This window comes from Mercurialis annua, linkage group LG7 (genome assembly GCF_937616625.2).
Source record: "Mercurialis annua linkage group LG7, ddMerAnnu1.2, whole genome shotgun sequence".
NCBI lineage: Eukaryota > Viridiplantae > Streptophyta > Magnoliopsida > Malpighiales > Euphorbiaceae > Mercurialis > Mercurialis annua.
This window is the reverse complement of record NC_065576.1, coordinates 36996856-37011364: the sequence shown is the minus strand read 5'-3', so window position 1 is coordinate 37011364 and position 14509 is coordinate 36996856.

Here is a 14509-nt window from a genome sequence, read left to right as displayed (position 1 = left end):
CCAATGTGAACTCAGTTTTCTGAAACTGAAAGAGTGTCTGACGACGGCACCAGTCTTGGCACTACCAGAAGGAACGGAAGGATTAACAGTTTACTGTGATGCATCAAGAATTGGACTAGGATGTGTTCTTATGCAACACGGTAGAGTAATAGCGTACGCATCGCGACAGCTTAAGAAGCACGAGGCGAATTATCCGACGCATGATCTAGAGTTAGCAGCGGTGATTTTCGCGCTAAAAATTTGGAGACATTATTTATATGGTGCCACGTGCGAGATATTCACGGATCATAAGAGTCTCAAGTACATTTTTGACCAACGAGAGTTAAACCTCAGACAGCGGAGATGGATGGAGCTACTGAAAGACTACGATTGTACGATACAATACCATCCAGGCAAGGCCAACGTAGTGGCAGATGCCTTAAGCAGGAAGTCGGCAGGAAGTCTCGCGCACGTTACAACAACATGGCGGAGGCCATTAATTAACGAGATTCATACGATGTTTAGCCAAGGGGTTGAGTTTGAGATTTCATCTCTCGGAAACCTAATGGCTCAGTTAACGATACGATCGACGTTAATAGATCAGATTAAAGAGTTGCAAGCGGATGACCCTCAATTGAAGCATCTAATTGAGGAAGTACAACAAGGAAAGAGTCAAGATTTCAGTATCGTCAACGGAATGCTGAAATACGGCAGTCGAATGTGCGTTCCAGATGTGGAAGACTTAAGACAGAAGATCATGGAGGAGACTCATGGAACGATGTATAGTGTTCATCCTGGTTCCACGAAGATGTACCACGACATCAAGACAACGTACTGGTGGAGCGGAATGAAGAAAGACATCGCAGAGTTCGTAGCAAAATGCCCCACTTGTCAGCAAGTCAAATTAGAGCATCAGCGACCTTACGGTTTTCTTCAGCCCTTACCCATTCCAGAGTGGAAGTGGGAGCAAATTATGATGGATTTCGTAATCGGATTGCCCAAGACGCAGAAAGGTTTTGATTCTATTTGGGTAATTGTGGATCGTTTGACGAAGTCAGCGCACTTCATTCCTATCAAGACGACTTATTCTGCAGCAAAGTTGGCGGAGATTTATATCGATAAGATCGTAAGCCTACACGGAGTTCCCGTATCAATCGTTTCAGACAGAGGTTCTGTATTTACCTCTCATTTTTGGAAGAGCTTACAAGACGTATTAGGAACGCGATTGAATTTCAGCACTGCGTTTCACCCTCAGACAGACGGTCAGTCTGAACGGACGATTCAAACGTTAGAAGATATGCTTCGACTTTGCGTATTAGACTTCGGAGGTAGTTGGGATACGTACCTACCTCTAGTCGAGTTTGCCTACAACAACAGCTATCATTCAAGCATCGAGATGGCTCCTTACGAAGCATTGTACGGGCGAAAATGTCGATCTCCTATTTGTTGGGACGAAGTCGGTGAGCGAAAGCTCACTGGAGCAGAGATTATCCAGATTAGGTCAGAAAAAGTTCCGTTGATAAAGCAGCGTTTGAATACTGCTTCCAGTCGACAGAAGAGTTACGCGGACCCCAAGAGGAAAGATATCGAATTTCAGATCGGAGACTACGTATTTCTCAAAGTATCACCGATGAAGGGATTTATTCGTTTCGGAAAGAAGGGTAAATTGGCTCCGAGATATGTCGGACCATATCAGATCGTGGAGCGTATAGGCTCAGTTGCCTATAAGCTAGACTTGCCACAGGAGATGTCGCAAGTCCATCCGGTCTTCCATATTTCCATGCTTCGGAAGTATGTACCAGACCCTTCTCGAATAATTCAACCGCAAGTGGTGGATGTGAGCGAAGAACTGACTTACGAAGAACGGCCAGTGCAAATTGTCGATACGCAAATACGACAACTACGGACAAAGAGAATTCCGATGGTGAAAAAGTTCTATGGAGGAGTCAATCCGTAGAAGAGTGCACGTGGGAGACAGAAGAGGATATGAGGCAGAAGTATCCATATCTATTCACTCAAGGTACGTGGCTAAATTTTAAATTCGAGGACGAATTTATTTTAAGGGGGGGTGAATGTAATACCCCAAAATATTTTAAGGTAATTAAGTCGTGCCACGTGTCGAGATTTCCGATAAATTAAATTAAGGAGAATTTAATTTGATTATATCGGAAATTTAGAATAAAAATTTGATGAGTCAATTAGCGGGATTAAAGGAGTTATTATGAAAAGTTGGATGTGGAAGCATTTTAGGGCTAAATTGTAAATTTTGAAAAGTTTAGGGGCTAAAGTGCAAATTAGCCAATTAAGCCCGAAAATAGAAATTCGAGGATTTTCGATGGAAATATGTATTTTTGAGTTAGTATTATTTATTCGGATATAAATAATACGTATTTGAATTAATAGAAAGATTAATTGAATAAGTTTTGGACTAAATTGAAGCTTTTGAAAAGTTTCAAGGACCAAATGGCAAGTTAGCCATTATTCATATGATTTAAACCTTCAGATGAAGGTTACAGAACCTTCATCTCTTTTCTTTCTCTTTCTCATTTCTCTCGCTCCGTTCCTTACGGTTCCGTCGCTCGATTCCGTTTCTCGTCCATTTTCGACGTTTAATAGCTCGAATTGATCGTATTCTCGAGGCGAATCACGGTAAGCTTGACGTTTTACCGTTTCGTTGATTATATTTTAAGTTATATCGATTCAAAGTTTTAGGCCACGAAACGATTTTATCGTTTTATCGAATATAGGATTGATATATAGCGTTTTGAGCTTAGAATACGCGTTTTGGCTGAGTTTGGAGCGTTTTTACGTATATAGCAGGTCGGAAACCCCGGAAATCGATTTCGGGGGATCGTGCACGACAGTACACGATCGTGTACTGTGGTACACGAACGTGTACTTATGGTACACGAACGTGTACCATCAATGGTACACGAACGTGTACTAAGGTACACGAACGTGTACCATCATATGGTACACGAACGTGTACCTCCCTGCACGAGCGTGCACCCTTCGATTCTCGCACCCTGAGTCTTCGTACTTCGATTGAATTAATTACGCGTATTGAATCGGAAATCGAATAGTAGTTAACCTAATGAGGTTATAAGAAGATTGAATTGGAAGTAATTTGCGATCCGTAAACGAGTTTGATATCGTTTAATGGGATATGCGTGAGAAGCACGACGATTAATAAGAGTTCAATGTGTCGAGTCTCGAGTCTAGAGTTAATCTTAGAATAGGATTCTGATGTGAGTCAAATGTTTTGAAATTGTTTTAGATCCAGCGAGGTATGAAGGAGCTGGACCAGGAGCTCGGGAAGCTTGACGTTTCTAAAGCCCCGACGTATTTTTGGATAAGCGTTTTCTGTGAGTTTATACGATTTGCTTTTAAAGTATTTATTAAGCAATTATTTTATATTGCTTTATATTTGAATTACATGTTTTATATGCGAATTCTTTTTATGAATTACATATGGTTGATTTGAAACCAGTATTGATCCGATGGAACGTGCTACCTATTGGGCGACAATAGGACTGTGTGATCACCAGTTTTGATATACCTCAGCTGGGAGCTGATGATGAACATGAAATTTACGATTGGGTTATGATTTCGATACGAGAGTGAACTCGGCTACGGTGTAGCCTGGAAGTCCCCGTATCTAGTGGCTGGGCCACCAGCGAGTTGGACTCGCAATTGATATTTATGATTAGGTTGATCGATTGATTATTAGTATGTTTGAGGATTAATGTTTCATTCGGATCCTGTACTTGGCTGCATACGATTAAGTATCGTTTATGATTTTATTTGAATACTTATTAGTAATGTATGAACTCACTCAGTATATCCCAATATACTGACCCCTCACAGATTTCCTTTCAGGATAAAGACGCTTTGAAGCAACGGACTTCTATCCTACTTCCAGAAGTCTGTATTTTTGAGTATATAAAGAAACAGTACTTTACTCTTAGAGCTGCAGTAGATAAGTGTTTTGTAAGTCAGCTTATATGTGTAGCTTTCTGTAAATATAACTTTACCGTTTTAAAGTCTTAAACGTTTTACGCTTGCTGCGTTATATATATTGTGACTGCCAGAGGATATGTGTGCCTGGCTTGTGTGCTTCTGCATGACACGTGTTTATTTATGTCATGCATGACTTTTATGTTTTGCGAAAAATTATTTTACGTTTTTAGGCTTGCTACGGGTTTTGGAGCAACCACTCCCATTCCCTAGCGCCGGTCTCGGCTCTGAGATTGGGTCGTGACAAATAGTATGGTAATCGTATGATACAGCTATGATAATAGATAGATAAAAATATGATAAGATTATGATAATAGTAAAATAATGTTATGATATCAGTATGATAAAGTAAATCATGAGAATAATATGATAATACTTATGATATTGTTATGATAAAGTATATTATGATTATGTTATAATAATTTTTATGAAAACAGGTTATGATAATAGTACGATAAAGTACATCAAATGATTTTACAGAAACATTATGACACCGATATGATAGTGAATACATGTATGATAATGGAATAAAATTAAAAAATTTACCAGTAAGATTATGATATTGACATGATAATGATACATATATATGATAACGGAATAAAATAATAATTATTTTAAATATCGAGAGCAAAAACGTAAATTTGAAAAAAACGTGAAGTATTTTTTTATAGTTTTTTTCGATTTGAGGTATAAAATGCAAATATTTTTATTTTGTTAGATGAATATGTAAACTTCCCTTCCATTTTTAAATTATAATTCTTACCTCGCATGCTAGAAGTTAGAAAAATCACTCTCGATATTTAGACTTTTATATTTTAGGCAAAAGGTCTCATTAATTTTTTTTTAGTATCCCTGAGGTTGTAGTTTTTTTCAATAGCACCTATTTCACATTTTCAACTTTCAATTATGCCATATATTGAAAATATTAGACGATTTGTTACTATAAGGATAAAAGCATTTAAAACAACTAAATTTAATGATAATATCATATTTTTTTCTGTTTGAAAAAATTTAAACAAGTTCTTTATGTTTTAAAAATTCAAATAAATTTTAAGTGAGAATTTAATTAAATATATAATTAATCAATTTTTTGAACTTTATTAAAAATTAAACCGACTCCACGGTCGCCTTTTTTGAGAGTAAATGACAAAACTATTCAAAAAAAGGAAGAAAATAACAAAAATACTAAGTTTGCTGAAATATTACATCAGCACCTAAAAAAATTGAAACTTTACATCTAATACCTTTCCAATGAGTATGCAACACATGGCACACTCAAAACAAATGAAAAAAAGTCAAAAACGTGTCAAAATTGGTCAAAAACGCGTCAGAAACGTGTCAGATCTGCGCCTGACGCGCGCTCAGACATGTGCTTGACGCGCGTGTCAAACAAATGCATCATGTCACAAGTTAAATATTCAAACATGTATTATTTATGTATCTGTTATGTATCCGCAATGTATCAGAAACATTTGTTTTATCATTTTTCCTTATTTTTAAAACAATTATAAATATATAAATACACACACACACACACACACACATATATATTATTTATATTTATTATTTATATGCCTATAAGGTATATGTATAATATATTTTAAATTAAAAGATACAGGTATTATATATTTTAAAAATACATAAATTATGTTATAAAAAAAGTATCTATAAAATAATGTGTCTTCCTATTACATGTTCGATGCTTGCATTATTCTTTTGTTAATTACTATTTTAAATTTTGAAATAAATAATTCATTTATTTAAATTCATTTGAGCTGTATTTGAGTTGTATATTTAACGCATTGAATATATAATTTACGGATAGTTGAAATATATCAATAACATATATTAAAATATGCCACATGCTCTGTAAATTGTATAAAATATTAATCAATGATATGTATTAAGGATATATTTATCATGTTTTAATTGTATATAAAAGATGTATCTAACAAACACATCTAAAAAACATATATATAAATATTCTGTGAGCTGTTTCTGATATGTATTGTTGATGTATACGAGATGTTTTAATTGTATATGAAAGATGTATCTAAAAATATATTTAAAAGACATATTAAGGATGTATATATCATGTATAAATTATATATCAACGATGTGTCTGTTTAATATATTTTAAAAATATATCTATCATATATATAAATTATTTATCAGAGATATATCAAATATGTATATAAAATATATATGTAATACATGTAATAAATTTTTTGATAAGTCTTTGAGATGTATAAAAATATTAGTAATAAAACTTAAAAAAAAGACAATAAGAAAAAGGTTCCGAACAACGAATATGTATCAAATATGTATTGCAAATGTATTGGATATGTATTTGAGGTGTATCGTAGATGTATCAAATATGTTTTTAAATATCTTTTGTATGTATCAAATATTCATCGGTTGATTCAATTAAATCGATAAAAATAAAAAATAACAAATAAAAAATAAAAAATTTAATTTATTTCAAGTAATTAAACTTCAATTTACTACATCTAGTTCACTTTTCGATCCAAGATTTTAAAAAAAAAAGATTAACTCATGTATGCGTCGATTAACTATTTTTCTTAAATAATAAATTTATAATTATCTAATATATCTGAGATGTGTCGAAAATGTATTAGAGATGTATTAAAAATGTATCAACAACGTATTCGTTATATAAAATTTGACAATATTTTATTTAAATAATACATCTTAATATACATAAAAAATACATCTTAAATACATAAAAAGTACATAACGAATATAATTTTAATAATACATCTATTTTATTATGAATCAATTTTTTTTACAACACACTAAAGGAATAGTGTACACATACTTCTCCATAAGTAACTGAAACCCAAAAAAAGGCAAATCTATGAAACTGTAAGAAGTTTGAAACATTCAAAGTGTAATATTTTAAGGTACAAGCTTGTCCATACACAGAGCATCTTAGCCATGCCAAGTTGGCAAATTGTGTTGATGGGAGCTGTTGAAGGTTGCAGAATTATTGGTATTCCTATTCCACGTCATCTCCACCACCTTAATTAGCTTAATTAAGAGCAGTCATTCAAGAAACAATAAATTCTTCTAAAAAAAAGAAACAATAAATTAAGATTAAAAGAAAATTATGCTGAAATTAAAATGGGCCTTTATAATTAACCAATTTCAGTTAATAAACAAATTCAAAGCACAAATTCAACCAAGATAGCATGAGAAAATGTTAAACTTTCATATTTTTGTGCTGAAAAAGTTGAGTACCCAGATAAAAGAATGCAATTTTTTTATCAAAACAAGCAGACCCAGAAGCAGAATAAGAAGTTTAAAGAGAAATTAATTAGAAAAATAGTAAAGAGAAACAGTGCTCCGTCTTGAGTGCTCCGTCTACGCCTAGGCGTTTGGGTGATTTTTCTTTTAGTGGTCCTTCCAGTCCCTCCAGAATCGCTGAGTTTTATCATACTTTTGACGAGTTTGAAGATAGTAACAGCGGCGGATTTGCTTTTAATTTGGAGGAAAGACCTGGTACGCCTAGATCTCCGTCGCCGAAAGGGGATGAATTCGCTTTTGATTTCAGGTCCGAGTTAGAAGAAACTTCTCTTTCTACTGAAGATCTTTTCGACGGAGGTAAAATCAAGCCGCTGAAGCCTCCTCCAAGACTACAGTACGAAGACATGAGTTCTCTTTTGTCGCTGAGATCGCCGCTAGCTCAATGGAAAAAGATGTTTCATAAGGCTTTCTCGCCGAGGAAGAAGAAAGATTATTCAGATCCATTTGCTACAGCTGCTGAAAATACTCGAAATCAAAGAGGTAGAGATAGAAGTCCGGCGAGTTTAACTTCTAGTGCGAGCCGCCGGCGAGCTGCGAGATCGTTGTCTTCGTATAGAGTATCTGAATATCCATGGAAAGAAGAGGAAGTAAAGTTACAAGGCAACGCCAAAGAACAATCTACCACTGCTCAGAATTCGAAAATGGTGTGGAGAGGGTGAGATTGAAAAGATGGAAAAAGTGGGTTGATTGTAATTAGAATGACACATGTAAGGTAGGGATGCTTCTCGTACAACATGTAATATAATCCCGTTATTAGTATTTTAATGTAAATAAAAAGCTAGCACAGTTGAAAGATTTTGACAGCCTTAGCAATTTTGTAATAAAAGCCCGCTATCAGCCCATATGTGTAATTTTCTCTTTTTTTGACCTCCCGACGCCTTCGGACCTACCGCGACTCTCGGACCCGCGACGAACAGATCTTGCTGAGTCGTCTTGGTTTGGGTTTGTATTCTCATATGAATAATTCGTCGTCGTTTGAGGACACGAACTCATCTGGGTTTATTTTTTCAGACGACCTTTAACAGAGTTTGTCTCAGGACAAAGCTAGATGCCTGAGATAAGATTTGACTTTACAGAAGATTTGACTTTTTTTAAAATTTTGATTGTACATGATGATGGTTGGTGATGATGCAACTAACGATGTTAATGATTAGTGTTAGAAGACTGTACAACTGTAATAGGCCTTTTCTTTTGGAAGTAATAGACTTTTTAAGAAGCATTATTATTCTTGCTTTTGCTCATTACCATCCACGTGCGTGAGCCAGTAATTGTACCACACTTTGTAGCGGGAATATCATGTTGTTAAACTTTTAAGTTTCAGATTTTGTATTTAAACTAAAAATACAGTAAATTAATTTAATTTTTAATTATTGACTATTAACCAAATATCTTTGAACAAATATAAAAAAGTTTAATATGTTCAATATTTTAAGAGTTAATGTTAAAAAAAATTATGAACTTTATACGTTTTTTCATTTTAGTTATGCAATTTAAATTTTCTCATTTTCATATACAAACTACCTGTCACGACCCAAATTATTGAGCCACAACCGGCGCTAGGGAACGGGAGTGGTAGCTCTGGAACCCGTAATAAGCCTTAAATCACTATTAATTTTTCCAAATAATAAACAAATAACATAAAGTAACAGAAGCAAGTATACATAACATGTATACACAAACATTTACACTAACTATTCAAAAACCTTGCGGGCTCTAGTTACCGTACCCTGTACAAACTGGCATCGCGGTACCATATACATCAGTTGGTATATCCAACATATCACCGGCATCTGGTGCCGTGCACAACATATAAAAAACGCAGCTTACAAAAACATATAAACAGGACAGCAAGTAATATGTACAATCAAAATGTACTACTGTCTAGGCTACGATTCTGTCACACGGGACCACTACTGCAGCATTCACAGAAGTCAGATACTATACATACACAACTGACTTCTAGACTTCAAAATTGGCCTCTAGCTAGGTCCACATATTAAGTACCTGAAAGACATTAAAGGTGAGGGGTCAGTATTTGGGAAAATACTGAGTGAGTTTGTATTTACTGACGGTATTAATATAAAAACATAGTATCACATCTCAAGAAAACAATAATATAAAACATATAAACATGTATTTGATCCGTACGAAACTATATCCTAGCATGCGACACATCTCTTGAATAATCATATATCGTTCAACCCAATCATAAATCTCAAGTTGTGAATCCAACTCACTGGTGGGTCCAACCCACTAGATACGGGGACTACAGGTTACACCGTAATCGAGTGCTCACTCGTATCGAAATCATATACCCAATCTTGAATTTCATAATCACATCATGCCATACATATCAAATCATTTCTCCAATGCAAACACACTAGACTGACTCAATGCTGGTGATCACACAGCCTATTGACACCCAATATGTAGCTAGTTTCTTCGGATCGCATACTAGTTCTCCTATATATACTTAATAAAAATATCTATTATTTACTCAAACCATATATCATGCGATGCGATAAACAGTTTAATTATATATATAAAATAACTTTAATATATAATACACGAAACTAAAATACAACTCACTGTGACCGCTATCTAAGTAATGATGTGGTCGATCTGATAGTACGCTCTTACTAGTCCGTGTCTACTGACCCCACTACTCGCTGACACATCTGACAAATTGTTTAATGATTAGACGTGCACCTCATACTTTAATATGTATAATACTTTTAAGTTCTAGGGTTTAGTTTCATTTTTAACATTATTCGTGATCTCGATATTCCTTTATCATAGTCACAATATCTCGAACTCTGTTTCTCGTATTCGAGAAACGTATAATATCCTTAACGTTTTTCGTTATCGATGCTCGCGTAAAATGTCGAGCTAAAACTTTATTTTTCGAATTATCGGGGTCCTTAATCATTTTTAGGGTCTAATATTCAAAAATATTGAATTCTTGTTCAGCTAGGGCTAAAAGTCCATTAGTCCCTCGGGAAAAAAGTCCACTTTGGTCCCCGCGGACCCAATGCGCGCCCGCACAGGGTGGTGTGCGTTCGGACACCGTGGGTGTGCGTCCGCACACTGGTGTGCGTTTCGCACGCAGCCCCCGGAAACATTGTTTCCGGGCTTCCCGTCGTGCTATCTCTCGCCATACACACCAAACACTTCATTTCCGACAAAACCCGTATTTTAGTTTTTCCAAAAACGCTAAGAATCGAGTTAAAATCAATAAATTTCTATTTTATACCAAACTACCATTTAATTCAAATTTTCCACCAAATATCAAGATATTTACCTTAAAACGAAGCTTAGGAATGATAGAGAATTCGATTCTGAAGAGATCGCCGCAAAAACCGCTTGAATCGGACGTCGAACGGCGAAACGGCGGCGAAACGACGATAATCGGCGATGATTCTCAAATTCTCTCGAAGCCTCCTTCTGTTCCTCTGGTTCAATTTTTCTTTCTTATAAAATTTGGCTAAAGTGCCACTTTAATTCTTGTTCTATTTGTTTATTACAAATTATCTTTCAAACTTTTTTTTATACGATTTAGTCCATAATTAAATCGATAAATCCTTTTATTATAACTTATACGTATTATTTATATCCAACAATATGAAACCCGATATTAATACTTTCCCGTCAAAATCCAAAAGTTCCATTTTCGACACAAAGTGGCTAAATTAGCACTTTGGTCCCTGTACTTTATTTTGGACTTTTCTTGACATTTTTCCTTTTAATTCCAATTATAACTTTAAAATTGAAATATAACCTTAATTTTCTCATAATTAATTTCCCAAAACCAACCTACTAAAACTTATTTATCGGAAAACTTTCCGATATCACTACTCCTGCGACTCAAGACTGGACACGTGGTCCAATTAGATAATTAAATATTTTGGGTATTACATTACCACTTTTTCTCAAATTCATACACAGTGCTGAGGTGACACTCATTCATTGGTGTAAAATGACCTCTATCTTAGCAAATTACACTAATGGGGGACCCTGAACCTCAGCATCGTGCATGAATTTGAGAAAAAAATGGTAGTTCGTGCATGAAAATGAGATAATTTAAACTGCGTGATTAGAATGAGAAAACATGTAAAATTGGTGAATTCTTATGACATTAATCCAATTTTTAGTAGTTCAATAATAAATGTAAATAATTTAATATTGATAATGTAGTATTAAATTTATATATGACTAATTTGTCAATAAATATATTATTTTAAAGTGTTATTTTTAAAAGTCCAAAAAATATAAAGTTTAATGTGTTCAAACTTTTTAAAATAGTACAATTTATTCTTTTTTAAAAAATATACTCTCTTTTCATGTTTTATACTAAAAAAATAGCAAAAGCGATGAAAAACTACCCACGTTTCATTTTTTTTTCAATAACACCCTGACCTTATAAAAAGTTCAATAGCACCCTATTTTATATTTTTACGTTTCAATAGCACCCTAAAGTATCAAATTGAACTCTTTTCATTTGCATAAAGATCAAAACAAATCTTTCATATTTTTCAAAAATTCTAAATATCATATAATGTTTTAAATTTTATATACAAACCCTCACAATAAAAAAAATATAAATAAATAAAAATACTAAAATGTAGATAGAATCAAACAATTTCTTATGGATGGAGCTGATGGACTCAATAACCAGATTACTTCTTCCTGGTAATATCATGTCAATTTGAGTTTATCAACTTCAAAAATTGGTATAATTGAGAAGCATTATAAATGTAGATAGAATCAAACAATTAATTTGTGTGGCAACTGAGTTGATTTTGAATTATATTTCATAACTAGCAATCTTTTTAATAATACATTGAAAAGTAATAAGAAATTAAGAATAACTGAAAGGCATTACAAAAAACAGTATGCGTGCAATGACAAATCAATCATGACTATGATGATTGAGATTAAAAGAAGATAAGCCAAGAGTATCAGGAGAGTTGAGATGATCCAGCTGTTTCCTACCGCGACGAATCAAATACTCAATTTGAATGTCGCCGAAACTCGGTCGATACAACCGATTCAATCTGGCGGCGACCCTCTGGGGATTTTGATCGAGCAGCTCGTAGGAATGATCGGTAAAGGCTCAGTACTTGTTTCTGCATTCCTGACAGTTTTGCCCCTTTCGCCATTGCAATTCAATAATTCAATCACCAAATACCCAAAAATGGCCAAAATCGAACCCTGAGAGATAGATCTGCGGTGGATGTGGAGGTTGTGGATGAAATTCCCTTTTAATTCGAAATAGTAAACAAAACACCATTTTAAATAATTAATTATTTGAATGTATTTTAAGTTAAGGGGTTTGTTTGAATTTAGCCAAGTAAAAAAATGTATAAAATGGCCCTTAAATTTGATTGTTTTATTAAATTTAATTCTTATAATAATAAAATCAACTATTTTTTAAAATTTAGGGTGCTATTGAAACGTAAAAATATGAAATAGGGTGCTATTGAATTTTTTAAAAAGTCAGAGTGCTATTTAAAAAAAATAAAAGGTGGGTAGTTTTTCAACCCTTTTGCCCTAAAAAAATTGAGTACGTGTCAATGCATTTTTTTACATGATGATATTTACACTGAATTAATGAGTATGATAACATTTTATATCTATTATCTTAAATAAATAAATTAAAATATTTAAAAGAAACACTTTTGAAATTAGGTATAGAAAAGTGTTTCTAGTTCATTATAAATTAAAATATTTAATTTATTTGTTGACCTTCTCAAAATTGTAGTTCATTATAAATTAGAATATTTAATTTATTTGTTGACCTTCTCAAAATGAACGGTGTACTTTTTTTTCGATATCAACGTTGTTTCTATGAATTGTATCCATCTCAAACTAAAAAGTCAAATATTGATATGATTGAAGTTTTTTCTTCTACTCTATATCCCATGCTCTCCTCTCACTTCATTTTCAATTTTCTTTTCGAATTATATCATTTTAACGGCTCAATCTTATGTAAATTTCGTATTACGATTTACAAATATGGTCTCAGTCAAAATTATAAACTAATTATGATAAAAAAAATGTAAACTAATTGAAATATATATAAATTTGATAAAAAAGATACACTCCTCTATTTAAAAATCTAACAGATTGTCCATATAAATTAAGACTTCAAACAGAAAGCATAACCAAAGAAATTAAAATTACTAAAGATAATTATTACTCAATTAAGAATTATAGCCTGGTGGTACAACTTAAGTGCGCAATCGGGTGTTTCAATCAAACTTTTAATTATTTTAAAGTGTTTTTTTAAGCTTAATAAAATAATGAACAATGATATCATGCTTTATTTTTTTAATAATTAGAGAAGAAGAACATTTATAGAAGAATTTGTACCCACGACTTTGCTAATTACTGACCAACGCTTATAATATTTAAGATACAGCTCGTTGGTACGATAATATTATACTTAGTATGCAAAAAAGTGCTAGGACATCTAGAATTTAAAAATATTTTCCAAATTTATAATTTTGACCAAATTTATAATTTTGAGAATTAATGTATTTTTCAATAATTTACTACTCCCTCTGGTCCATAATATTTGTCGTATTTGGCTTTAGCACAAAAACTAAAATAATAATTAATATGTCTTAATTTATAAACACTTTTACTAAGTTAACCCTATATTGAAACTTGTTTACATTTATAACTAACATTTTCATTTGTTTATTGTATTCTTTCAATAAATTAAGGGGTTTACTATTCGCCGCCCCAATTTACTACACACCGCCCAAATTTTGACTGAAATGCCCCTGACATAATTTCAATTCAAAAACAAAAAAACAAAAATTCTCTCAACTCAAAAATCTCTCAAACTCAACATAAAATCCCGACGATAACCGGAGCCGATTTATGTCGCAATCAACGGGAAATAAAAGACGGAAACCTCCGGTAATTAATTTTTTTCGTTTTTAACTGTTTTAATAAAAAAGAATTTTTTTTTATTTTTTTCAAGGGCCATCGCCCAGCGATGGAGATGGCCCTGTGCACCATCGCCTGTCGATGGCGATGGTGCACAGGGACAATCGTCCCCGAGGGACGATTGTCCCAGTGGACCATTGTCCATGAGGGACGATGGTCCCAATGGACCATCGTCATCTTCTGGCGATGGTCCACTAGGACCATCGTCTTCCTGGGACGATTGTCCACT